Source organism: Cervus elaphus, chromosome 19 (genome assembly GCF_910594005.1).
Source record: "Cervus elaphus chromosome 19, mCerEla1.1, whole genome shotgun sequence".
In the NCBI taxonomy this organism is placed as follows: Eukaryota; Metazoa; Chordata; class Mammalia; order Artiodactyla; family Cervidae; genus Cervus; species Cervus elaphus.
In genome coordinates, this window is record NC_057833.1 from 110626001 (window position 1) to 110653023 (window position 27023).

Genomic DNA, 27023 nt, shown 5'->3' on the forward strand with positions numbered 1-27023 from the left:
AGTCCCAGGATTCCTGTGGCACTTGGAAAGGGACACTTGGTCTCCCGCCTCAGCTGGAGAGGCGTCCCAATTGCCCTGCCAAGCCTCGAGGAGAATCCCGAGTTGTCCCTCGCAACTAGGCAGGAGTCCTGACATCGCTGAAGAAACACGTGGGTGGAAGGGCCATCCCCGTCGTAACTCCAGAATATACCCCAGGTTCCCGCCGCAACTCGAGAAAAACCATGAGATTTGCCCCTCGCCGCAAGATGAGGCCCGATTCCCCTGCACTGCGTGCAGATCAATTCTGTGTTGCACATCACACATGAAAGGAGCCTTGATTTCCTTCATGGCACTCCAGAGAAATCCCAAGAACACTGTTTCAAGGCTAGAGGGATCCTGAGGTCACTGTAGCAACACGAAAGAGCTCCGTGGACCCAAAATCAACTCGAGATGAGAGGTTAGTCCCTGGCTTCGACTCCAGAGGAATACCACCTTACCACAAGCACCTCAAGAGGAGGCTTCTCTCAGCTCTAGGTATGTGAGAGGGACCCTGAGTTTGCGGCCTCAAGTGGAATGGACACCGCGATGCCCTGACTCGAAATAAGGCCGGATATCCCTGCAGTGACTGGAATGCAGGCTCGTCTTGCATCTCCCAAGACGAAAGGGTGTCTGAATCCCCTGTGGAGACCACAGAGAAACACCTAGTTCCCCACCTCATCGCGACAGGAGGCCTCAAATCCTTTGAAAACTCCAGAGGTATGCGGAGATCAGTGCCTCCAAAGGAGACGATGCCTGACTCCTCGTGAAACTTGATAGGAGACCCAGGATTCCTGTGGCACGTGGAAAGGGACCCTTGGTCTCCCGTCTCAGCTGGAGAGGCGTCCCAATTGCCCTGCAAAGCCTCGAGGAGAATACCGAGTTGTCCCTCGCAACTAGGCAGGAGTCCTGACATGGCTGAACACACCCGTGTGTGGAAGGGCCATCCCCGTCGTAACTCGAGAATATACCCCAGGTTCCCGCCGCAACTCGAGAAAAACCATGAGACTTCCCCCTCGCCGCGAGATGAGGCCCGATTCCCCTGCACTGCGTGCAGAGCAATTCCGTGTTGCACATCACACATGAAAGGAGCCTTGATTTCCTTGATGGCACTCCAGAGAAACCCCAAGAACACTGTTTCAAGGCTAGAGGGATCCTGAGGTCACTGTAGCAACACGAAAGAGCTCCGTGGACCAAGAATCAACTCGAGATGAGAGGTTAGTCCCTGGCTTCGACTCCAGAGGAATACCACCTTACCACAAGCACCTCAAGAGGAGGCTTCTCTCAGCTCTAGGTATGTGATAGGGACCCTGAGTTTGCGGCCTCAAGTGGAATGGACACCGCGATGCCCTGACTCGAAATAAGGCCGGATATCCCTGCAGTGACTTCAATGCAGGCTCGTGTTGCATCTCCCAGGACGAAAGGATGTCTGAATCCCCTGTGGAAAGCACAGAGAAAGACTTAGTTCCCCACCTCATCGCGACCGATAGCCTCACATCCTTTGAAAACTCCAGAGGTACGCGGAGATCAGTGCCTCCAAATGAGATGATGCCTGACTCCTCGTGAAACTTGATAGGAGTCCCAGGATTCCTGTGGCACTTGGAAAGGGACACTTGGTCTTCCGCCTCAGCTGGAGAGGCGTCCCAATTGCCCTGCCAAGCCTCGAGGAGAATCCAGAGTTGTCCCTCGCAACTAGGCAGGAGTCCTGACGTCGCTGAAGAAACACGTGGGTGGAAGGGCCATCCCCGTCGTAACTCGAGAATATACCCCAGGTTCCCACCGCAACTCGAGAAAAACCATGAGACTTCCCCCTCGCCGCGAGATGAGGCCCGATTCCCCTGCACTGCGTGCAGAGCAATTCCGTGTTGAACATCACACATGAAAGGAGCCTTGATTTCCTTGATGGCACTCCAGAGAAACCCCAAGAACACTGTTTCAAGGCTAGAGGGATCCTGAGGTCACTGTAGCAACACGAAAGAGCTCCGTGGGCCAAAAATCAACTCTAGATGAGAGGTTAGTCCCTGACTTCGACTCCAGAGGAATACCACCTTACCACAAGCACCTCAAGAGGAGGCTTCTCTCAGCTCTAGGTATGTGAGAGGGACCCTGAGTTTGCGGCCTCAAGAGGAATGGACACCGCAATGCCCTGACGCGAAATAAGGCTGGATATCCCTGCAGTGACTTGAATGCAGGCTCGTCTTGCATCTCCCAAGATGAAAGGATGTCTGAATCCCCTGTGGAGACCACAGAGAAAGACCTAGTTCCCCACCTCATCGCGACCGGAGGCCTCACATCCTTTGAAAACTCCAGAGGTACGCGGAGATCAGTGCCTCCAAAGGAGACGATGCCTGAGTCCTCGTGAAACTTGATAGGAGTCCCAGGATTCCTGTGGCACTTGGAAAGGGACACTTGGTCCCCCGCCTCAGCTGGAGAGGCGTCCCAATTGCCCTGCAAAGCCTCGAGGAGAATCCCGAGTTGTCCCTCGCAACTAGGCAGGAGTCCTGACGTCGCTGAAGAAACACGTGTGTGGAAGGGCCATCCCCGTCGTAACTCGAGAATATACCCCAGGTTCCCGCCGCAACTCGAGAAAAACCATGAGACTTCCCCCTCGCCGCGAGATGAGGCCCGATTCCCCTGCACTGCGTGCAGAGCAATTCCGTGTTGCACATCACACATGAAAGGAGCCTTGATTTCCTTGATGGCACTCCAGAGAAACCTCAAGAACACTGTTTCAAGGCTAGAGGGATCCTGAGGTCACTGTAGCAACACGAAAGAGCTCCGTGGACCAAGAATCAACACGAGATGAGTGGTTAGTCCCTGGCTTCGACTCCTGAGGAATACCACCTTACCACAAGCACCTCAAGAGAAGGCTTCTCTCAGCTCTAGGTATGTGAGAGGGATCCTGAGTTTGCGGCCTCAAGTGGAATGGACACCGCGATGCCCTGACTCGAAATAAGGCCGGATATCCCTGCAGTGACTTGAATGCAGGCTCGTCTTGCATCTCCCAAGAAGAAAGGATGTCTGAATCCCCTCTGGAGACCACAGAGAAAGACCTAGTTCCCCACCTCATCGCGACCGGAGGCCTCACATCCTTTGAAAACTCCAGAGGTACGCGGACATCAGTGCCTTCAAAGGAGACGATGCCTGACTCCTCGTGAAACTTGATAGGAGTCCCAGGATTCTTGTGGCTCGTGGAAAGGGACCATTGGTCTCCCGCCTCAGCTGGAGAGGCGTCCCAATTGCCCTGCCAAGCCTCGAGGAGAATCCAGAGTTGTCCCTCGCAACTAGGCAGGAGTCCTGACGTGGATGAACAAACACGTGGGTGGAAGGGCCATCCCCGTCGTAACTCGAGAATATACCCCAGGTTCCCGCCGCAACTCGAGAAAAACCATGAGACTTCCCCCTCGATGCGAGATGAGGCCCAATTCCCCTGTACTGCGTGCAGAGCAATTCCGTCTTGCACATCACACATGAAAGGAGCTTTGATTTCCTTGATTGCACTCCAGAGAAACCCCAAGAACACTGTTTCAAGGATAGAGGGATCCTGAGGTCACTGTAGCAACACGAAAGAACTCTGTGGACCAAAAATCAACTCGAAAAGAGAGGTTAGTCCCTGGATTCGTCTCCAGAGGAATACCACCTTACCACAAGCACCTCAAGAGGAGGCTTCTCTCAGCACTAGGTATGTGAGAGTGACCTTGAGTTTGCGGCCTCAAGTGGAATGGACACCGCGATGCCATGACTCGAAATAAGGCCGGATATCCCTGCAGTGACTTCATGCAGGCTCGTCTTGCATCTCCCAGGACGAAAGGATGTCTGAATCCCCTGTGGAAAGCACAGAGAAAGACTTAGTTCCCCACCTCATCGCGACCGGAGGCCTCACATCCTTTGAAAACTCCAGAGGTACGCGGAGATCAGTGCCTCCAAAGGAGACGATGCCTGACTCCTCGTGAAACTTGATAGGAGTCCCAGGATTCCTGTGGCACTTGGAAAGGGACACTTGGTCTCCCGCCTCAGCTGGAGAGGCGTCCCAATTGCCCTGCCAAGCCTCTAGGAGAATCCCGAGTTGTCCCTCGCAACTAGGCAGGAGTCCTGACATGGCTGAACACACACGTGTGTGGAAGGGCCATCCCCGTCGTAACTCGAGAATATACCCCAGGTTCCCGCCGCAACTCGAGAAAAACCATGAGACTTCCCCCTCGCCGCGAGATGAGGCCCGATTCCCCTGCACTGCGTGCAGAGCAATTCCGTGTTGCACATCACACATGAAAGGAGCCTTGATTTCCTTGATGGCACTCCAGAGAAACCCCAAGAACACTGTTTCAAGGCTAGAGGGATCCTGAGGTCACTGTAGCAACACGAAAGAGCTCCGTGGACCAAGAATCAACACGAGATGAGAGGTTAGTCCCTGGCTTTGACTCCTGAGGAATACCACCTTACCACAAGCACCTCAAGAGGAGGCTTCTCTCAGCTCTAGGTATGTGAGAGGGATCCTGAGTTTGCGGCCTCAAGTGGAATGGACACCGCGATGCCCTGACTCGAAATAAGGCCGGATATCCCTGCAGTGACTTGAATGCAGGCTCGTCTTGCATCTCCCAAGAAGAAAGGATGTCTGAATCCCCTGTGGAGACCACAGAGAAACACCTAGTTCCCCACCTCATCGCGACCGGAGGCCTCACATCCTTTGAAAACTCCAGAGGTACGCGGAGATCAGTGCCTCCAAAGGAGACGATGCCTGACTCCTCGTGAAACTTGATAGGAGTCCCAGGATTCTTGTGGCACGTGGAAAGGGACCCTTGGTCTCCCGCCTCAGCTGGAGAGGCATCCCAATTGCCCTGCCAAGCCTCGAGGAGAATGCAGAGTTGTCCCTCGCAACTAGGCAGGAGTCCTGACGTGGCTGAACAAACACGTGGGTGGAAGGGCCATCCCCGGCCTAACTCGAGAATATACCCCAGGTTCCCGCTGCAACTCGAGAAAAACCATGAGACTTCCCCCTCGATGCGAGATGAGGCCCGATTCCCCTGTACTGCGTGCAGAGCAATTCCGTGTTGCACATCACACATGAAAGGAGCCTTGATTTCCTTGATGGCACTCCAGAGAAACCCCAAGAACACTGTATCAAGGATAGAGGGATCCTGAGGTCACTGTAGCAACACGAAAGAACTCTGTGGACCAAAAATCAACTCGAAAAGAGAGGTTAGTCCCTGGATTCGTCTCCAGAGGAATACCACCTTACCACAAGCACCTCAAGAGGAGGCTTCTCTCAGCTCTAGGTATGTGAGAGGGACCCTGAGTTTGCGGCCTCAAGTGGAATGGACACCGCGATGCCCTGACTCGAAATAAGGCCGGATATCCCTGCAGTGACTTCAATGCAGGCTCGTCTTGCATCTCCCAGGACGAAAGGATGTCTGAATCCCCTGTGGAAAGCACAGAGAAAGACTTAGTTCCCCACCTCATCGCGACCGATAGCCTCACATCCTTTGAAAACTCCAGAGGTACGTGGAGATCAGTGCCTCCAAAGGAAACGACGCCTGACTCCTCGTGAAACTTGATAGGAGTCCCAGGATTCCCTTGGCACGTGGAAAGGGACCCTTGGTCTCCCGCCTCAGCTGGAGAGGCGTCCCAATTGCCTTGCCAAGCCTCGAGGAGAATCCCGAGTTGTGTCTCGCAACTAGGCAAGAGTTCTGACGTGGCTGAACAAACACGTGTGTGGAAGGGCCATCCCCGTCGTAACTCGAGAATATACCCCAGGTTCCCGCCGCAACTCGAGAAAAACCATGAGACTTCCCCCTCGCCGCGAGATGAGGCCCGATTCCCCTGCACTGCGTGCAGAGCAATTCTGTGTTGCACATCACACATGAAAGGAGCCTTGATTTCCTTGATGGCACTCCAGAGAAACCCCAAGAACACTGTTTCAAGGCTAGAGGGAACCTGAGGTCACTGTAGCAACACGAAAGAGCTCCGTGGACCAAAAATCAACTCGAGATGAGAGGTTAGTCCCTGGCTTCGACTCCAGAGGAATACCACCTTACCACAAGCACCTCAAGAGGTGGCTTCTCTCAGCTCTAGGTATGTGAGAGGGATCCTGAGTTTGCGGCCTCAAGTGGAATGGACACCGCGATGCTCTGACTCGAAATAAGGCCGGATATCCCTGCAGTGACTTGAATGCAGGCTCGTCTTGCATCTCCCAAGAAGAAAGGATGTCTGAATCCCCTGTGGAGACCACAGAGAAAGACCTAGTTCCCCACCTCATCGCGACCGGAGGCCTCACATCCTTTGAAAACTCCAGAGGTACGCGGAGATCAGTGCCTCCAAAGGAGACGATGCCTGACTCCTCGTGAAACTTGATAGGAGTCCCAGGATTCTTGTGGCACGTGGAAAGGGACCCTTGGTCTCCCGCCTCAGCTGGAGAGGCGTTCCAATTGCCCTGCCAAGCCTCGAGGAGAATCCCGAGTTGTCCCTCGCAACTAGGCAGGAGTCCTGACGTGGCTGAAGAAACACGTGGGTGGAAGGGCCATCCCCGTCGTAACTCGAGAATATACCCCAGGTTCCCGCCGCAACTCGAGAAAAACCATGAGACTTCCCCCTCGATGCGAGATGAGGCCCGATTCCCCTGTACTGCGTGCAGAGCAATTCCGTCCTGCACATCACACATGAAAGGAGCCTTGATTTCCTTGATGGCACTCCAGAGAAACCCCAAGAACACTGTTTCAAGGATAGAGGGATCCTGAGGTCACTGTAGCAACACGAAAGAACTCTGTGGACCAAAAATCAACTCGAAAAGAGAGGTTAGTCCCTGGATTCGTCTCCAGAGGAATACCACCTTACCACAAGCACCTCAAGAGGAGGCTTCTCTCAACTCTAGGTATGTGAGAGGGACCCTGAGTTTGCGGCCTTAAGTGGAATGGACACCGCGATGCCCTGACTCGAAATAAGGCCGGATATCCCTGCAGTGACTTCAATGCAGGCTCGTCTTGCATCTCCCAGGACGAAAGGATGTCTGAATCCCCTGTGGAAAGCACAGAGAAAGACTTAGTTCCCCACCTCATCGCGACCGATAGCCTCACATCCTTTGAAAACTCCAGAGGTACGCGGAGATCAGTGCCTCCAAAGGAGACGATGCCTGACTCCTCGTGAAACTTGATAGGAGTCCCAGGATTCCTGTGGCACTTGGAAAGGGACACTTGGTCTCCCGCCTCAGCTGGAGAGGCGTCCCAATTGCCCTGCCAAGCCTCGAGGAGAATCCAGAGTTGTCCCTCGCAACTAGGCAGGAGTCCTGACGTCGCTGAAGAAACACGTGGGTGGAAGGGCCATCCCCGTCGTAACTCGAGAATATACCCCAGGTTCCCGCCGCAACTCGAGAAAAACCATGAGACTTCCCCCTCGCCGCGAGATGAGGCCCGATTCCCCTGCACTGCGTGCAGAGCAATTCCGTGTTGCACATCACACATGAAAGGAGCCTTGATTTCCTTGATGGCACTCCAGAGAAACCCCAAGAACACTGTTTCAAGGCTAGAGGGATCCTGAGGTCACTGTAGCAACACGAAAGAGCTCCGTGGGCCAAAAATCAACTCGAGATGAGAGGTTATTCCCTGGCTTCGACTCCAGAGGAATACCATCTTACCACAAGCACCTCAAGAGGAGGCTTCTCTCAGCTCTTGGTATGTGAGAGGGATCCTGAGTTTGAGGCCTCAAGTGGAATGGACACCGCGATGCCCTGACTCGAAATAAGGCCGGATATCCCTGCAGTGACTTCAATGCAGGCTCGTCTTGCATCTCCCAAGACGAAAGGGTGTCTGAATCCCCTGTGGAGACCACAGAGAAAGACCTAGTTCCCCACCTCATCGCGACAGGAGGCCTCAAAATCTTTGAAAACTCCAGAGGTATGCGGAGATCAGTGCCTCCAAAGGAGACGATGCCTGACTCCTCGTGAAACTTGATAGGAGACCCAGGATTCCTGTGGCACTTGGAAAGGGACCCTTGGTCTCCCGCCTCAGCTGGAGAGGCGTCCCAATTGCCCTGCAAAGCCTCGAGGAGAATCCCGAGTTGTCCCTCGCAACTAGGCAGGAGTCCTGACATGGCTGAACACACACGTGTGTGGAAGGGCCATCCCCGTCGGAACTCGAGAATATACCCCAGGTTCCCGCCGCAACTCGAGAAAAACCATGAGACTTCCCCCTCGCCGCGAGATGAGGCCGGATTCCCCTGCACTGCGTGCAGAGCAATTCCGTGTTGCACATCACACATGAAAGGAGCCTTGATTTCCTTGATGGCACTCCAGAGAAACCCCAAGAACACTGTTTCAAGGCTAGAGGGATCCTGAGGTCACTGTAGCAACACGAAAGAGCTCCGTGGACCAAGAATCAACACGAGATGAGAGGTTAGTCCCTGGCTTCGACACCTGAGGAATACCACCTTACCACAAGCACCTCAAGAGGAGGCTTCTCTCAGCTCTAGGTATGTGAGAGGGACCCTGAGTTTGCGGCCTCAAGTGGAATGGACACCGCGATGCCCTGACTCGAAATAAGGCCGGATATCCCTGCAGTGACTGGAATGCAGGCTCGTCTTGCATCTCCCAAGACGAAAGGATGTCTGAATCCCCTGTGGAGACCACAGAGAAAGACTTAGTTCCCCACCTCATCGCGACCGATAGCCTCACATCCTTTGAAAACTCCAGAGGTACGCGGAGATCAGTGCCTCCAAAGGAGACGACGCCTGACTCCTCGTGAAACTTGATAGGAGTCCCAGGATTCCTGTGGCAGGTGGAAATGGACCCTTGGTCTCCCGCCTCAGCTGGAGAGGCGTCCCAATTGCCTTGCCAAGCCTCGAGGAGAATCCCGAGTTGTGTCTCGCAACTAGGCAAGAGTCCTGACGTGGCTGAACAAACACGTGTGTGGAAGGGCCATCCCCGTCGTAACTCGAGAATATACCCCAGGTTCCCGCCGCAACTCGAGAAAAACCATGAGACTTCCCCCTCGCCGCGAGATGAGGCCCGATTCCCCTGCACTGCGTGCAGAGCAATTCTGTGTTGCACATCACACATGAAAGGAGCCTTGATTTCCTTGATGGCACTCCAGAGAAACCCCAAGAACACTGTTTCAAGGCTAGAGGGATCCTGAGGTCACTGTAGCAACACGAAAGAGCTCCGTGGACCAAAAATCAACTCGAGATGAGAGGTTAGTCCCTGGCTTCGACTCCAGAGGAATACCACCTTACCACAAGCACCTCAAGAGGAGGCTTCTCTCAGCTCTATGTATGTGAGAGGGACCCTGAGTTTGCGGCCTCAAGTGGAATGGACACCGCGATGCCCTGACTCGAAATAAGGCCGGATATCCCTGCAGTGACTGGAATGCAGGCTCGTCTTGCATCTCCCAAGACGAAAGGTTGTCTGAATCCCCTGTGGAGACCACAGAGAAAGACCTAGTTCCCCACCTCATCGCGACAGGAGGCCTCAAATCCTTTGAAAACTCCAGAGGTATGCGGAGATCAGTGCCTCCAAAGGAGACGATGCCTGACTCCTCGTGAAACTTGATAGGACACCCAGGATTCCTGTGGCACGTGGAAAGGGACCCTTGGTCTCCCGTCTCAGCTGGAGAGGCGTCCCAATTGCCCTGCCAAGCCTCGAGGAGAATCCCGAGTTGTCCCTCGCAACTAGGCAGGAGTCCTGACATGGCTGAACACACACGTGGGTGGAAAGGCCATCCCCGTCGTAACTCGAGAATATACCCCAGGTTCCCGCCACAACTCGAGAAAAACCAAGAGACTTCCCCCTCGCCGCGAGATGAGGCCCGATTCCCCTGCACTGCATGCAGAGCAATTCCGTGTTGCACATCACACATGAAAGGAGCCTTGATTTCCTTCATGGCACTCCAGAGAAACCCCAAGAACACTGTTTCAAGGCTAGAGGGATCCTGAGGTCACTGTAGCAACACGAAAGAGCTCCGTGGACCAAGAATCAACACGAGATGAGAGGTTAGTCCCTGGCTTCGACTCCTGAGGAATACCACCTTACCACAAGCACCTCAAGAGGAGGCTTCTCTCAGCTCTAGGTATGTGAGAGGGATCCTGAGTTTGCGGCCTCAAGTGGAATGGACACCGCGATGCCCTGACTCGAAATAAGGCCGGATATCCCTGCAGTGACCTGAATGCAGGCTCGTCTTGCATCTCCCAAGAAGAAAGGATGTCTGAATCCCCTGTGGAGACCACAGAGAAACACCTAGTTCCCCACCTCATCGCGACCGCAGGCCTCACATCCTTTGAAAACTCCAGAGGTACGCGGAGATCAGTGCCTCCAAAGGAGACGATGCCTGACTCCTCGTGAAACTTGATAGGAGTCCCAGGATTCTTGTGGCACGTGGAAAGGGACCCTTGGTCTCCCGCCTCAGCTGGAGAGGCGTTCCAATTGCACTGCCAAGCCTCGAGGAGAATCCCGAGTTGTCCCTCGCAACTAGGCAGGAGTCCTGACGTGGCTGAACAAACACGTGGGTGGAAGGGCCATCCCCGTCGTAACTCGAGAATATACCCCAGGTTCCCGCCGCAACTCGAGAAAAACCATGAGACTTCCCCTTCACCGCGAGATGAGGCCCGATTCCCCTGCACTGCGTGCAGAGCAATTCCGTGTTGCACATCACACTTGAAAGGAGCCTTGATTTCCTTGATGGCACTCCAGAGAAACCCCAAGAACACTGTTTCCAGGCTAGAGGGAACCTGAGGTCACTGTAGCAACACGAAAGAGCTCCGTGGGCCAAAAATCAACTCGAGATGAGAGGTTAGTCCCTGGCTTCGACTCCAGAGGAATACCACCTTACCACAAGCACCTCAAGAGGAGGCTTCTCTCAGCTCTAGGTATGTGAGAGGGACCCTGAGTTTGCGGCCTCAAGTGGAATGGACACCGCGATGCCCTGACTCGAAATAAGGCCGGATATCCCTGCAGTGACTGGAATGCAGGCTCGTCTTGCATCTCCCAAGACGAAAGGATGACTGAATCCCTTGTGGAGACCACAGAGAAAGACCTAGTTCCCCACCTCATCGCGACCGGAGGCCTCACATCCTTTGAAAACTCCAGAGGTATGCGGAGATCAGTGCCTCCAAAGGAGACGATGCCTGACTCCTCGTGAAACTTGATAGGGGACCCAGGATTCCTGTGGCACGTGGAAAGGGACCCGTGGTCTCCCGTCTCAGCTGGAGAGGCGTCCCCATTGCCCTGCAAAGCCTCGAGGAGAATCCCGAGTTGTCCCTCGCAACTAGGCAGGAGTCCTGACATGGCTGAACACACACGTGTGTGAAAGGGCCATCCCCGTCGTAACTCGAGAATATACCCCAGGTTCCCGCCTCAACTCGAGAAAAACCATGAGACTTCCCCCTCGCCGCGAGATGAGGCCCGATTCCCCTGCACTGCGTGCAGAGCAATTCCGTGTTGCACATCACACATGAAAGGAGCCTTGATTTCCTTGATGGCACTCCAGAGAAACCCCAAGAACAATGTTTCAAGGCTAGAGGGATCCTGAGGTCACTGTAGCAACACGAAAGAGCTCCGTGGACCAAGAATCAACACGAGATGAGAGGTTAGTCCCTGGCTTTGACTCCTGAGGAATACCACCTTACCACAAGCACCTCAAGAGGAGGCTTCTCTCAGCTCTAGGTATGTGAGAGGGATCCTGAGTTTGCGGCCTCAAGTGGAATGGACACCGCGATGCCCTGACTCGAAATAAGGCCGGATATCCCTGCAGTGACTTGAATGCAGGCTCGTCTTGAATCTCCCAAGAAGAAAGGATGTCTGAATCCCCTGTGGAGACCATAGAGAAACACCTAGTTCCCCACCTCATGGCGACCGGAGGCCTCACATCCTTTGAAAACTCCAGAGGTACGCGGAGATCAGTGCCTCCAAAGGAGACGATGCCTGACTCCTCGTGAAACTTGATAGGAGTCCCAGGATTCTTGTGGCACGTGGAAAGGGACCCTTGGTCTCCCGCCTCAGCTGGAGAGGCGTTCCAATTGCCCTGCCAAGCCTCGAGGAGAATCCCGAGTTGTCCCTCGCAACTAGGCAGGAGTCCTGACGTGGCTGAACAAACACGTGGGTGGAAGGGCCATCCCCGTCGTAACTCGAGAATATACCCCAGGTTCCCGCCGCAACTCGAGAAAAACCATGAGACTTCCCCCTCGATGCGAGATGAGGCCCGATTCCCCTGCACTGCGTGCAGAGCAATTCCGTCTTGCACATCACACATGAAAGGAGCCTTGATTTCCTTGATGGCACTCCAGAGAATCCCCAAGAACATTGTTTCAAGGATAGAGGGATCCTGAGGTCACTGTAGCAACACGAAAGAACTCTGTGGACCAAAAATCAACTCGAAAAGAGAGGTTAGTCCCTGGATTCGTCTCCAGAGGAATACCACCTTACCACAAGCACCTCAAGAGGAGGCTTCTCTCAGCTCTAGGTATGTGAGAGGGACCCTGAGTTTGCGGCCTCAAGTGGAATGGACACCGCGAGGCCCTGACTCGAAATAAGGCCGGATATCCCTGCAGTGACTTCAATGCAGGCTCGTCTTGCATCTCCCAGGACGAAAGGATGTCTGAATCCCCTGTGGAGACCTCAGAGAAAGACCTAGTTCCCCACCTCATCGCGACCGGAGGCCTCACATCCTTTGAAAACTCCAGAGGTATGCGGAGATCAGTGCCTCCAAAGGAGACGATGCCTGACTCCTCGTGAAACTTGATAGGAGACCCAGGATTCCTGTGGCACGTGGAAAGGGACACTTGGTCTCCCGTCTCAGCTAGAGAGGCGTCCCAATTGCCCTGCAAAGCCTCGAGGAGAATCCCGAGGTGTCCCTCGCAACTAGGCAGGAGTCCTGACGTCGCTGAAGAAACACGTGGGTGGAAGGGCCATCCCCGTCGTAACTCGAGAATATACCCCAGGTTCCCGCCGCAACTCGAGAAAAACCATGAGACTTCCCCCTCGCCGCGAGATGAGGCCCGATTCCCCTGCACTGCGTGCAGAGCAATTCTGTGTTGCACATCACACATGAAAGGAGCCTTGATTTCCTTGTTGGCACTCCAGAGAAACCCCAAGAACACTGTTTCAAGGCTAGAGGGATCCTGAGGTCACTGTAGCAACACGAAAGAGCTCCGTGGACCAAAAATCAACTCGAGACGAGAGGTTAGTCCCTGGCTTCGACTCCAGAGGAATACCCCCTTACCACAAGCACCTCAAGAGGAGGCTTCTCTCAGCTCTAGGTATGTGAGAGGGACCCTGAGTTTGCGGCCTCAAGTGGAATGGACACCGCGATGCCCTGACTCGAAATAAGGCCGGATATCCCTGCAGTGACTGGAATGCAGGCTCGTCTTGCATCTCCTAAGAAGAAAGGGTGTCTGAATCCCCTGTGGAGACCACAGAGAAAGACCTAGTTCCCCACCTCATCGCGACAGGAGGCCTCAAATCCTTTGAAAACTGCAGAGGTATGCGGAGATCAGTGCCTCCAAAGGAGACGATACCTGACTCCTCGTGAAACTTGATAGGAGACCCAGGATTCCTGTGGCACGTGGAAAGGGACCCGTGGTCTCCCGTCTCAGCTGGAGAGGCGTCCCAATTGCCCTGCCAAGCCTCGAGGAGAATCCCGAGTTGTCCCTCGCAACTAGGCAGGAGTCCTGACGTGGCTGAACAAACACGTGGGTGGAAGGGCCATCCCCGTCGTAACTCGAGAATATACCCCAGGTTCCCGCCGCAACTCGAGAAAAACCATGAGACTTCCCCCTCGATGCCAGATGAGGCCCGATTCCCCTGCACTGCATGCAGAGCAATTCCGTCTTGCACATCACACATGAAAGGAGCCTTGATTTCCTTCATGGCACTCCAGAGAAACCCCAAGAACACTGTTTCAAGGCTAGAGGGATCCTGAGGTCACTGTAGCAACACGAAAGAACTCTGTGGACGAAAAATCAACTCGAAAAGAGAGGTTAGTCCCTGGATTCGTCTCCAGAGGAATACCACCTTACCACAAGCACCTCAAGAGGAGGCTTCTCTCAGCTCTAGGTATGTGAGAGGGACCCTGAGTTTGCGGCCTCAAGTGGAATGGACACCGCGATGCCCTGACTCGAAATAAGGCCGGATATCCCTGCAGTGACTTGAATGCAGGCTCGTCTTGCATCTCCCAAGAAGAAAGGATGTCTGAATCCCCTGTGGAGACCACAGAGAAAGACCTAGTTCCCCACCTCATCGCGACCGGAGGCCTCACATCCTTTGAAAACTCCAGAGGTACGCGGAGATCAGTGCCTCCAAAGGAGACGATGCCTGACTCCTCGTGAAACTTGATAGGAGTCCCAGGATTCTTGTGGCACGTGGAAAGGGACCCTTGGTCTCCCGTCTCAGCTGGAGAGGCGTCCCAATTGCCCTGCAAAGCCTCGAGGAGAATCCCGAGTTGTCCCTCGCAACTAGGCAGGAGTCCTGACGTGGCTGAACAAACACGTGGGTGGAAGGGCCATCCCCGTCGTAACTCGAGAATATACCCCAGGTTCCCGCCGCAACTCGAGAAAAACCATGAGACTTCCCCTTCACCGCGAGATGAGGCCCGATTCCCCTGCACTGCGTGCAGAGCAATTCTGTGTTGCACATCACACATGAAAGGAGCCTTGATTTCCTTGATGGCACTCCAGAGAAACCCCAAGAACACTGTTTCAAGGCTAGAGGGATCCTGAGGTCACTGTAGCAACACGAAAGAGCTCCGTGGACCAAAAATCAACTCGAGATGAGAGGTTAGTCCCTGGCTTCGACTCCAGAGGAATACCCCCTTACCACAAGCACCTCAAGAGGAGGCTTCTCTCAGCTCTAGGTATGTGAGAGGGACCCTGAGTTTGCGGCCTCAAGTGGAATGGACACCGCGATGCCCTGACTCGAAATAAGGCCGGATATCCCTGCAGTGACTGGAATGCAGGCTCGTCTTGCATCTCCCAAGAAGAAAGGGTGTCTGAATCCCCTGTGGAGACCACAGAGAAAGACCTAGTTCCCCACCTCATCGCGACAGGAGGCCTCAAATCCTTTGAAAACTCCAGAGGTATGCGGAGATCAGTGCCTCCAAAGGAGACGATGCCTGACTCCTCGTGAAACTTGATAGGAGACCCAGGATTCCTGTGGCACGTGGAAAGGGACCCGTGGTCTCCCGTCTCAGCTGGAGAGGCGTCCCAATTGCCCTGCAAAGCCTCGAGGAGAATCCCGAGTTGTCCCTCGCAACTAGGCAGGAGTCCTGACATGGCTGAACACACACGTGTGTGAAAGGGCCATCCCCGTCGTAACTCGAGAATATACCCCAGGTTCCCGCCTCAACTCGAGAAAAACCATGAGACTTCCCCCTCGCCGCGAGATGAGGCCCGATTCCCCTGCACTGCGTGCAGAGCAATTCCGTGTTGCACATCACACATGAAAGGAGCCTTGATTTCCTTGATGGCACTCCAGAGAAACCCCAAGAACACTGTTTCAAGGCTAGAGGGATCCTGAGGTCACTGTAGCAACACGAAAGAGCTCCGTGGACCAAGAATCAACACGAGATGAGAGGTTAGTCCCTGGCTTTGACTCCTGAGGAATACCACCTTACCACAAGCACCTCAAGAGGAGGCTTCTCTCAGCTCTAGGTATGTGAGAGGGATCCTGAGTTTGCGGCCTCAAGTGGAATGGACACCGCGATGCCCTGACTCGAAATAAGGCCGGATATCCCTGCAGTGACTTGAATGCAGGCTCGTCTTGAATCTCCCAAGAAGAAAGGATGTCTGAATCCCCTGTGGAGACCATAGAGAAACACCTAGTTCCCCACCTCATGGCGACCGGAGGCCTCACATCCTTTGAAAACTCCAGAGGTACGCGGAGATCAGTGCCTCCAAAGGAGACGATGCCTGACTCCTCGTGAAACTTGATAGGAGTCCCAGGATTCTTGTGGCACGTGGAAAGGGACCCTTGGTCTCCCGCCTCAGCTGGAGAGGCGTTCCAATTGCCCTGCCAAGCCTCGAGGAGAATCCCGAGTTGTCCCTCGCAACTAGGCAGGAGTCCTGACGTGGCTGAACAAACACGTGGGTGGAAGGGCCATCCCCGTCGAAACTCGAGAATATACCCCAGGTTCCCGCCGCAACTCGAGAAAAACCATGAGACTTCCCCCTCGATGCGAGATGAGGCCCGATTCCCCTGTACTGCATGCAGAGCAATTCCGTCTTGCACATCACACATGAAAGGAGCCTTGATTTCCTTGATGGCACTCCAGAGAAACCCCAAGAACACTGTTTCAAGGATAGAGGGATCCTGAGGTCACTGTAGCAACACGAAAGAACTCTGTGGACGAAAAATCAACTCGAAAAGAGAGGTTAGTCCCTGGATTCGTCTCCAGAGGAATACCACCTTACCACAAGCACCTCAAGAGGAGGCTTCTCTCAGCTCTAGGTATGTGAGAGGGACCCTGAGTTTGCAGCCTCAAGTGGAATGGACACCGCGATGCCCTGACTCGAAATAAGGCCGGATATCCCTGCAGTGACTTCAATGCAGGCTCGTCTTGCATCTCCCAGGACGAAAGGATGTCTGAATAACCTGTGGAAAGCACAGAGAAAGACTTAGTTCCCCACCTCAGCGCGACCGATAGCCTCACATTCTTTGAAAACTCCAGAGGTACGCGGAGATCAGTGCCTCCAAAGGAGACGATGGCTGACTCCTCGTGAAACTTGATAGGAGTCCCAGGATTCCTGTGGCACTTGGAAAGGGACACTTGGTCTCCCGCCTCAGCTGGAGAGGCGTCCCAATTGCCCTGCCAAGCCTCGAGGAGAATCCAGAGTTGTCCCTCGCAACTAGGCAGGAGTCCTGACGTCGCTGAAGAAACACGTGGGTGGAAGGGCCATCCCCGTCGTAACTCGAGAATATACCCCAGGTTCCCGCGGCAACTCGAGAAAAACCATGAGACTTCCCCCTCGCCGCGAGATGAGGCCCGATTCCCCTGCACTGCGTGCAGAGCAATTCCGTGTTGCACATCACACATGAAAGGAGCCTTGATTTCCTTCATGGCACTCCAGAGAAACCCCAAGAACACTGTTTCAAGGCTAGAGGGATCCTGAGGTCACTGTAGCAACACGAAAGAGCTCCGTGGGCCAAAAATCAACTCGAGATGAGAGGTTAGTCCCTGGCTTCGACTCCAGAGGAATACCACCTTACCACAAGCACCTCAAGTGGAGGCTTCTCTCAGCTCTAGGTATGTGAGAGGGACCCTGAGTTTGCGGCCTCAAGTGGAATGGACACCGCGATGCCCTGACTCGAAATAAGGCCGGATATACCTGCAGTGACTTGAATGCAGGTTCGTCTTGCATCTCAGAAGATGAAAGGGTGTCTGAATCCCCTGTGGAGACCACATAGAAAGACCTAGTTCCCCACCTCATGGCGACCGGAGGCATCACATCCTTTGAAAACTCCAGAGGTACGCGGAGATCAGTGCCTCCAAAGGAGACGATGCCTGACTCCTCGTGAAACTTGATAGGAGTCCCAGGATTCTTGTGGCACGTGGAAAGGGACCCTTGGTCTCCCGCCTCAGCTGGAGAGGCGTTCCAATTGCCCTGCCAAGCCTCGAGGAGAATCCCGAGTTGTCCCTCGCAACTAGGCAGGAGTCCTGACGTGGCTGAACAAACACGTGGGTGGAAGGGCCATCCCCGTCGTAACTCGAGAATATACCCCAGGTTCCCGCCGCAACTCGAGAAAAACCATGAGACTTCCCCCTCGATGCGAGATGAGGCCCGATTCCCCTGTACTGCATGCAGAGCAATTCCGTCTTGCACATCACACATGAAAGGAGCCTTGATTTCCTTGATGGCACTCCAGAGAAACCCCAAGGACACTGTTTCAAGGATAGAGGGATCCTGAGGTCACTGGAGCAACACGAAAGAACTCTGTGGACGAAAAATCAACTCGAAAAGAGAGGTTAGTCCCTGGATTCGTCTCCAGAGGAATACCACCTTACCACAAGCACCTCAAGAGGAGGCTTCTCTCAGCTCTAGGTATGTGAGAGGGACCCTGAGTTTGCGGCCTCAAGTGGAATGGACACCGCGATGCCCTGACTCGACATAAGGCCGGATATCCCTGCAGTTACTTCAATGCAGGCTCGTCTTGCATCTCCCAGGACGAAAGGATGTCTGAATCCCCTGTGGAAAGCACAGAGAAAGACTTAGTTCCCCACCTCATCGCGACCGATAGCCTCACATCCTTTGAAAACTCCAGAGGTCCGCGGAGATCAGTGCCTCCAAAGGAGACGATGCCTGACTCCTCGTGAAACTTGATAGGAGTCCCAGGATTCCTGTGGCACTTGGAAAGGGACACTTGGTCTCCCGCCTCAGCTGGAGAGGCGTCCCAATTGCCCTGCCAAGCCTCGAGGAGAATCCAGAGTTGTCCCTCGCAACTAGGCAGGAGTCCTGACGTCGCTGAAGAAACACGTGGGTGGAAGGGCCATCCCCGTCGTAACTCGAGAATATACCCCAGGTTCCCGCCGCAACTCGAGAAAAACCATGAGACTTCCCCCTCGCCGCGAGATGAGGCCCGATTCCCCTGCACTGCGTGCAGAGCAATTCCGTGTTGCACATCACACATGAAAGGAGCCTTGATTTCCTTGATGGCACTCCAGAGAAACCCCAAGAACACTGTTTCAAGGCTAGAGGGATCCTGAGGTCACTGTAGCAACACGAAAGAGCTCCGTGGACCAAGAATCAACACGAGATGAGAGGTTAGTCCCTGGCTTTGACTCCTGAGGAATACCACCTTACCACAAGCACCTCAAGAGGAGGCTTCGCTCAGCTCTAGGTATGTGAGAGGGATCCTGAGTTTGCGGCCTCAAGTGGAATGGACACCGCGATGCCCTGACTCGAAATAAGGCCGAATATCCCTGCAGTGACTTGAATGCAGGCTCGTCTTGCATCTCCCAAGAAGAAAGGATGTCTGAATCCCCTGTGGAGACCACAGAGAAACACCTAGTTCCCCACCTCATCGCGACCGGAGGCCTCACATCCTTTGAAAACTCCAGAGGTACGCGGAGATCAGTGCCTCCAAAGGAGACGATGCCTGACTCCTCGTGAAACTTGATAGGAGTCCCAGGATTCTTGTGGCACGTGGAAAGGGACCCTTGGTCTCCCGCCTCAGCTGGAGAGGCGTTCCAATTGCCCTGCCAAGCCTCGAGGAGAATCCCGAGTTGTCCCTCGCAACTAGGCAGGAGTCCTGACGTGGCTGAAGAAACACGTGGGTGGAAGGGCCATCCCCGTCGTAACTCGAGAATATACCCCAGGTTCCCGCCGCAACTCGAGAAAAACCATGAGACTTCCCCCTCGATGCGAGATGAGGCCCGATTCCCCTGCACTGCGTGCAGAGCAATTCCGTGTTGCACATCACACATGAAAGGAGCCTTGATTTCCTTGATGGCACTCCAGAGAAACCCCAAGAACACTGTTTCAAGGCTAGAGGGATCCTGAGGTCACTGTAGCAACACGAAAGAACTCTGTGGACCAAAAATCAACTCGAAAAGAGAGGTTAGTCCCTGGATTCGTCTCCAGAGGAATACCACCTTACCACAAGCACCTCAAGAGGAGGCTTCTCTCAGCTCTAGGTATGTGAGAGGGACCCTGAGTTTGCGGCCTCAAGTGGAATGGACACCGCGATGCCCTGACTCGAAATAAGGCCGGATATCCCTGCAGTGACTTCAATGCAGGCTCATCTTGCATCTCCCAGGACGAAAGGATGTCTGAATCCCCTGTGGAAAGCACAGAGAAAGACTTAGTTCCCCACCTCATCGCGACCGATAGCCTCACATCCTTTGAAAACTCCAGAGGTACGCGGAGATCAGTGCCTCCAAAGGAGACGACGCCTGACTCCTCGTGAAACTTGATAGGAGTCCCAGGATTCCTGTGGCACTTGGAAAGGGACACTTGGTCTCCCGTCTCAGCTGGAGAGGCGTCCCAATTGCCCTGCCAAGCCTCGAGGAGAATCCAGAGTTGTCCCTCGGAACTAGGCAGGAGTCCTGACGTCGCTGAAGAAACACGTGGGTGGAAGGGCCATCCCCGTCGTAACTCGAGAATATACCCCATGTTCCCGCCGCAACTCGAGAAAAACCATGAGACTTCCCCCTCGCCGCGAGATGAGGCCCGATTCCCCTGCACTGCGTGCAGAGCAATTCCGAGTTGCACATCACACATGAAAGGAGCCTTGATTTCTTTGATGGCACTCCAGAGAAACCCCAAGAACACTGTTTCAAGGCTAGAGGGATCCTGAGGTCACTGTAGCAACACGAAAGAGCTCCGTGGGCCAAAAATCAACTCGAGATGAGAGGTTAGTCCCTGGCTTCGACTCCAGAGGAATACCACCTTACCACAAGCACCTCAAGAGGAGGCTTCTCTCAGCTCTAGGTATGTGAGAGGGACCCTGAGTTTGCGGCCTCAAGTGGAATGGACACTGTGATGCCCTGACGCGAAATAAGGCCGGATATCCCTGCAGTGACTTGAATGCAGGCTCGTCTTGCATCTCCCAAGATGAAAGGATGTCTGAATCCCCTCTGGAGACCACAGAGAAACACCTAGTTCCCCACCTCATCGCGACCGGAGGCCTCACATCCTTTGAAAACTCCAGAGGTACGCGGAGATCAGTGCCTCCAAAGGAGACGATGCCTGACTCCTCGTGAAACTTGATAGGAGTCCCAGGATTCTTGTGGCACGTGGAAAGGGACCCTTGGTCTCCTGCCTCAGCTGGAGAGGCGTTCCAATTGCCCTGCCAAGCCTCGAGGAGAATCCCGAGTTGTCCCTCGCAACTAGGCAGGAGTCCTGACGTGGCTGAACAAACACGTGTGTGGAAGGGCCATCCCCGTCGTAACTCGAGAATATACCCCAGGTTCCCGCCGCAACTCGAGAAAAACCATGAGACTTCCCCCTCGCCGCGAGATGAGGCCCGGTTCCCCTGCACTGCGTGCAGAGCAATTCCGTCTTGCACATCACACATGAAAGGAGCCTTGATTTCCTTGATGGCACTCCAGAGAAACCCCAAGAACACTGTTTCAAGGATAGAGGGATCCTGAGGTCACTGTAGCAACACGAAAGAACTCTGTGGACCAAAAATCAACTCGAAAAGAGAGGTTAGTCCCTGGATTCGTCTCCAGAGGAATACCACCTTACCACAAGCACCTCAAGAGGAGGCTTCTCTCAGCTCTAGGTATGTGAGAGGGACCCTGAGTTTGCGGCCTCAAGTGGAATGGACACCGCGATGCCCTGACTCGAAATAAGGCCGGATATCCCTGCAGTGACTTCAATGCAGGCTCGTCTTGCATCTTCTAGGACGAAAGGATGTCTGAATCCCCTGTGGAAAGCACAGAGAAAGACTTAGTTCCCAACCTCATCGCGACCGATAGCCTCACATCCTTTGAAAACTCCAGAGGTACGCGGAGATCAGAGCCTCCAAAGGAGACGATGGCTGACTCCTCGTGAAACTTGATAGGAGTCCCAGGATTCCTGTGGCACTTGGAAAGGGACACTTGGTCTCCCGCCTCAGCTGGAGAGGCGTCCCAATTGCCCTGCCAAGCCTCGAGGAGAATCCAAGTTGTCCCTCGCAACTAGGCAGGAGTCCTGACGTCGCTGAAGAAACACGTGGGTGGAAGGGCCATCCCCGTCGTAACTCGAGAATATACCCCAGGTTCCCGCCGCAACTCGAGAAAAACCATGAGACTTCCCCCTCGCCGCGAGATGAGGCCCGATTCCCCTGCACTGCGTGCAGAGCAATTCCGTGTTGCACATCACACATGAAAGGAGCCTTGATTTCCTTGATGGCACTCCAGAGAAACCCCAAGAACACTGTTTCAAGGCTAGAGGGATCCTGAGGTCACTGTAGCAACACGAAAGAGCTCCGTGGGCCAAAAATCAACTCGAGATGAGAGGTTAGTCCCTGGCTTCGACTCCAGAGGAATACCACCTTACCACAAGCACCTCAAGAGGAGGCTTCTCTCAGCTCTAGGTATGTGAGAGGGACCCTGAGTTTGCGGCCTCAAGTGGAATGGACACCGCGATGCCCTGACGCGAAATAAGGCCGGATATCCCTGCAGTGACTTGAATGCAGGCTCGTCTTGCATCTCCCAAGATGAAAGGATGTCTGAATCCCCTCTGGAGACCACAGAGAAACACCTAGTTCCCCACCTCATCGCGACCGGAGGCCTCACATCCTTTGAAAACTCCAGAGGTACGCGGAGATCAGTGCCTCCAAAGGAGACGATGCCTGACTCCTCGTGAAACTTGATAGGAGTCCCAGGATTCTTGTGGCACGTGGAAAGGGACCCTTGGTCTCCCGCCTCAGCTGGAGAGGCGTTCCAATTGCCCTGCAAAGCCTCGAGGAGAATCCCGAGTTGTCCCTCGCAACTAGGCAGGAGTCCTGACGTGGCTGAACAAACACGTGGGTGGAAGGGCCATCCCCGTCGTAACTCGAGAATATACCCCAGGTTCCCGCCGCAACTCGAGAAAAACCATGAAACTTCCCCCTCGCCGCGAGATGAGGCCCGGTTCCCCTGCACTGCGTGCAGAGCAATTCCGTCTTGCACATCACACATGAAAGGAGCCTTGATTTCCTTGATGGCACTCCAGAGAAACCCCAAGAACACTGTTTCAAGGATAGAGGGATCCTGAGGTCACTGTAGCTACACGAAAGAACTCTGTGGACCAAAAATCAACTCGAAAAGAGAGGTTAGTCCCTGGATTCGTCTCCAGAGGAATACCACCTTACCACAAGCACCTCAAGAGGAGGCTTCTCTCAGCTCTAGGTATGTGAGAGGGACCCTGAGTTTGCGGCCTCAAGTGGAATGGACACCGCGATGCCCTGACTGGAAATAAGGCCGGATATCCCTGCAGTGACTTCAATGCAGGCTCGTCTTGCATCTTCTAGGACGAAAGGATGTCTGAATCCCCTGTGGAAAGCACAGAGAAAGACTTAGTTCCCAACCTCATCGCGACCGATAGCCTCACATCCTTTGAAAACTCCAGAGGTACGCGGAGATCAGTGCCTCCAAAGGAGACGATGCCTGACTCCTCGTGAAACTTGATAGGAGTCCCAGGATTCCTGTGGCACTTGGAAAGGGACACTTGGTCTCCCGCCTCAGCTGGAGAGGCGTCCCAAATGCCCTGCCAAGCCTCGAGGAGAATCCAGAGTTGTCCCTCGCAACTAGGCAGGAGTCCTGACGTCGCTGAAGAAACACGTGGGTGGAAGGGCCATCCCCGTCGTAACTCGAGAATATACCCCAGGTTCCCGCCGCAACTCGAGAAAAACCATGAGACTTCCCCCTCGCCGCGAGATGAGGCCCGATTCCCCTGCACTGCGTGCAGAGCAATTCCGTCTTGCACATCACACATGAAAGGAGCCTTGATTTCCTTGATGACACTCCAGAGAAACCCCAAGAACACTGTTTCAAGGCTAGAGGGATCCTGAGGTCACTGTAGCAACACGAAAGAGCTCCGTGGGCCAAAAATCAACTCGAGATGAGAGGTTAGTCCCTGGCTTCGACTCCAGAGGAATACCACCTTACCACAAGCACCTCAAGAGGAGGCTTCTCTCACCTCTAGGTATGTGAGAGGGACCCTGAGTTTGCGGCCTCAAGTGGAATGGACACCGCGATGCCCTGACTCGAAATAAGGCCGGATATCCCTGCAGTGACTTGAATGCAGGCTCGTCTTGCATCTCCGAAGATGAAAGGATGTCTGAATCCCCTGTGGAGACCACAGAGAAATACCTAGTTCCCCACCTCATTGCGACCGGAGGCCTCACATCCTTTGAAAACTCCAGAGGTACGCGGAGATCAGTGCCTCCAAAGGAGACGATGCCTGACTCCTCGTGAAACTTGATAGGAGTCCCAGGATTCCTGTGGCACTTGGAAAGGGACACTTGGTCTCCCGCCTCAGCTGGAGAGGCGTCCCAAATGCCCTGCCAAGCCTCGAGGAGAATCCAGAGTTGTCCCTCGCAACTAGGCAGGAGTCCTGACGTCGCTGAAGAAACACGTGGGTGGAAGGGCCATCCCCGTCGTAACTCGAGAATATACCCCAGGTTCCCGCCGCAACTCGAGAAAAACAATGAGACTTCCCCCTCGCCGCGAGATGAGGCCCGATTCCCCTGCACTGCGTGCAGAGCAATTCCGTCTTGCACATCACACATGAAAGGAGCCTTGATTTCCTTGATGACACTCCAGAGAAACCCCAAGAACACTGTTTCAAGGCTAGAGGGATCCTGAGGTCACTGTAGCAACACGAAAGAGCTCCGTGGGCCAAAAATCAACTCGAGATGAGAGGTTAGTCCCTGGCTTCGACTCCAGAGGAATACCACCTTACCACAAGCACCTCAAGAGGAGGCTTCTCTCAGCTCTAGGTATGTGAGAGGGACCCTGAGTTTGCGGCCTCAAGTGGAATGGACACCGCGATGCCCTGACTCGAAATAAGGCCGGATATCCCTGCAGTGACTTGAATGCAGGCTCGTCTTGCATCTCCGAAGATGAAAGGATGTCTGAATCCCCTGTGGAGACCACAGAGAAATACCTAGTTCCCCACCTCATTGCGACCGGAGGCCTCACATCCTTTGAAAACTCCAGAGGTACGCGGAGATCCTTGCCTCCAAAGGAGACGATGCCTGACTCCTCGTGAAACTTGATAGGAGTCCCAGGATTCCTGTGGCACGTGGAAAGGGACCCTTGGTCTCCCGCCTCAGCTGGAGAGGCGTCCCAATTGCCTTGCCAAGCCTCGAGGAGAATCCCGAGTTGTGTCTCGCAACTAGGCAAGAGTCCTGACGTGGCTGAACAAACACGTGGGTGGAAGGGCCATCCCCGTCGTAACTCGAGAATATACCCCAGGTTCCCGCCGCAACTCGAGAAAAACCATGAGACTTCCCCCTCGCCGCGAGATGAGGCCCGATTCCCCTGCACTGCGTGCAGAGCAATTCTGTGTTGCACATCACACATGAAAGAAGCCTTGATTTCCTTGATGGCACTCCAGAGAAACCCCAAGAACACTGTTTCAAGGATAGAGGGATCCTGAGGTCACTGTAGCAACACGAAAGAGCTCCGTGGACCAAAAATCAACTCGAGATGAGAGGTTAGTCCCTGGCTTTGACTCCTGAGGAATACCACCTTACCACAAGCACCTCAAGAGGAGGCTTCTCTCAGCTCTAGGTATGTGAGAGGGATCCTGAGTTTGCGGCCTCAAGTGGAATGGACACCGCGATGCCCTGACTCGAAATAAGGCCGAATATCCCTGCAGTGACTTGAATGCAGGCTCGTCTTGCATCTCCCAAGAAGAAAGGATGTCTGAATCCCCTCTGGAGACCACAGAGAAACACCTAGTTCCCCACCTCATCGCGACCGGAGGCCTCACATCCTTTGAAAACTCCAGAGGTACGCGGAGATCAGTGCCTCCAAAGGAGACGATGCCTGACTCCTCGTGAAACTTGATAGGAGTCCCAGGATTCTTGTGGCACGTGGAAAGGGACACTTGGTCTCCCGCCTCAGCTGGAGAGGCGTTCCAATTGCCCTGCCAAGCCTCGAGGAGAATCCCGAGTTGTCCCTCGCAACTAGGCAGGAGTCCTGACGTGGCTGAACAAACACGTGGGTGGAAGGGCCATCCCCGTCGTAACTCGAGAATATACCCCAGGTTCCCGCCGCAACTCGAGAAAAACCATGAGACTTCCCCCTCGCCGCGAGATGAGGCCCGATTCCCCTGCACTGCGTGCAGAGCAATTCCGTGTTGCACATCACACATGAAAGGAGCCTTGATTTCCTTGATGGCACTCCAGAGAAACCCCAAGAACACTGTTTCAAGGATAGAGGGATCCTGAGGTCACTGTAGCAACACGAAAGAACTCTGTGGACCAAAAATCAACTCGAAAAGAGAGGTTAGTCCCTGGATTCGTCTCCAGAGGAATACCACCTTACCACAAGCACCTCAAGAGGAGGCTTCTCTCAGCTCTAGGTATGTGAGAGGGACCCTGAGTTTGCGGCCTCAAGTGGAATGGACACCGCGATGCCCTGACTCGAAATAAGGCCGGATATCCCTGCAGTGACTTCAATGCAGGCTCGTCTTGCATCTTCTAGGACGAAAGGATGTCTGAATCCCCTGTGGAAAGCACAGAGAAAGACTTAGTTCCCAACCTCATCGCGACCGATAGCCTCACATCCTTTGAAAACTCCAGAGGTATGCGGAGATCAGTGCCTCCAAAGGAGACGATGCCTGACTCCTCGTGAAACTTGATAGGAGTCCCAGGATTCCTGTGGCACTTGGAAAGGGACACTTGGTCTCCCGCCTCAGCTGGAGAGGCGTCCCAATTGCCCTGCCAAGCCTCGAGGAGAATCCAAGTTGTCCCTCGCAACTAGGCAGGAGTCCTGACGTCGCTGAAGAAACACGTGGGTGGAAGGGCCATCCCCGTCGTAACTCGAGAATATACCCCAGGTTCCCGCCGCAACTCGAGAAAAACCATGAGACTTCCCCCTCGCCGCGAGATGAGGCCCGATTCCCCTGCACTGCGTGCAGAGCAATTCCGTGTTGCACATCACACATGAAAGGAGCCTTGATTTCCTTGATGGCACTCCAGAGAAACCCCAAGAACACTGTTTCAAGGCTAGAGGGATCCTGAGGTCACTGTAGCAACACGAAAGAGCTCCGTGGGCCAAAAATCAACTCGAGATGAGAGGTTAGTCCCTGGCTTCGACTCCAGAGGAATACCACCTTACCACAAGCACCTCAAGAGGAGGCTTCTCTCAGCTCTAGGTATGTGAGAGGGACCCTGAGTTTGCGGCCTCAAGTGGAATGGACACCGCGATGCCCTGACGCGAAATAAGGCCGGATATCCCTGCAGTGACTTGAATGCAGGCTCGTCTTGCATCTCCCAAGATGAAAGGATGTCTGAATCCCCTCTGGAGACCACAGAGAAACACCTAGTTCCCCACCTCATCGCGACCGGAGGCCTCACATCCTTTGAAAACTACAGAGGTACGCGGAGATCAGTGCCTCCA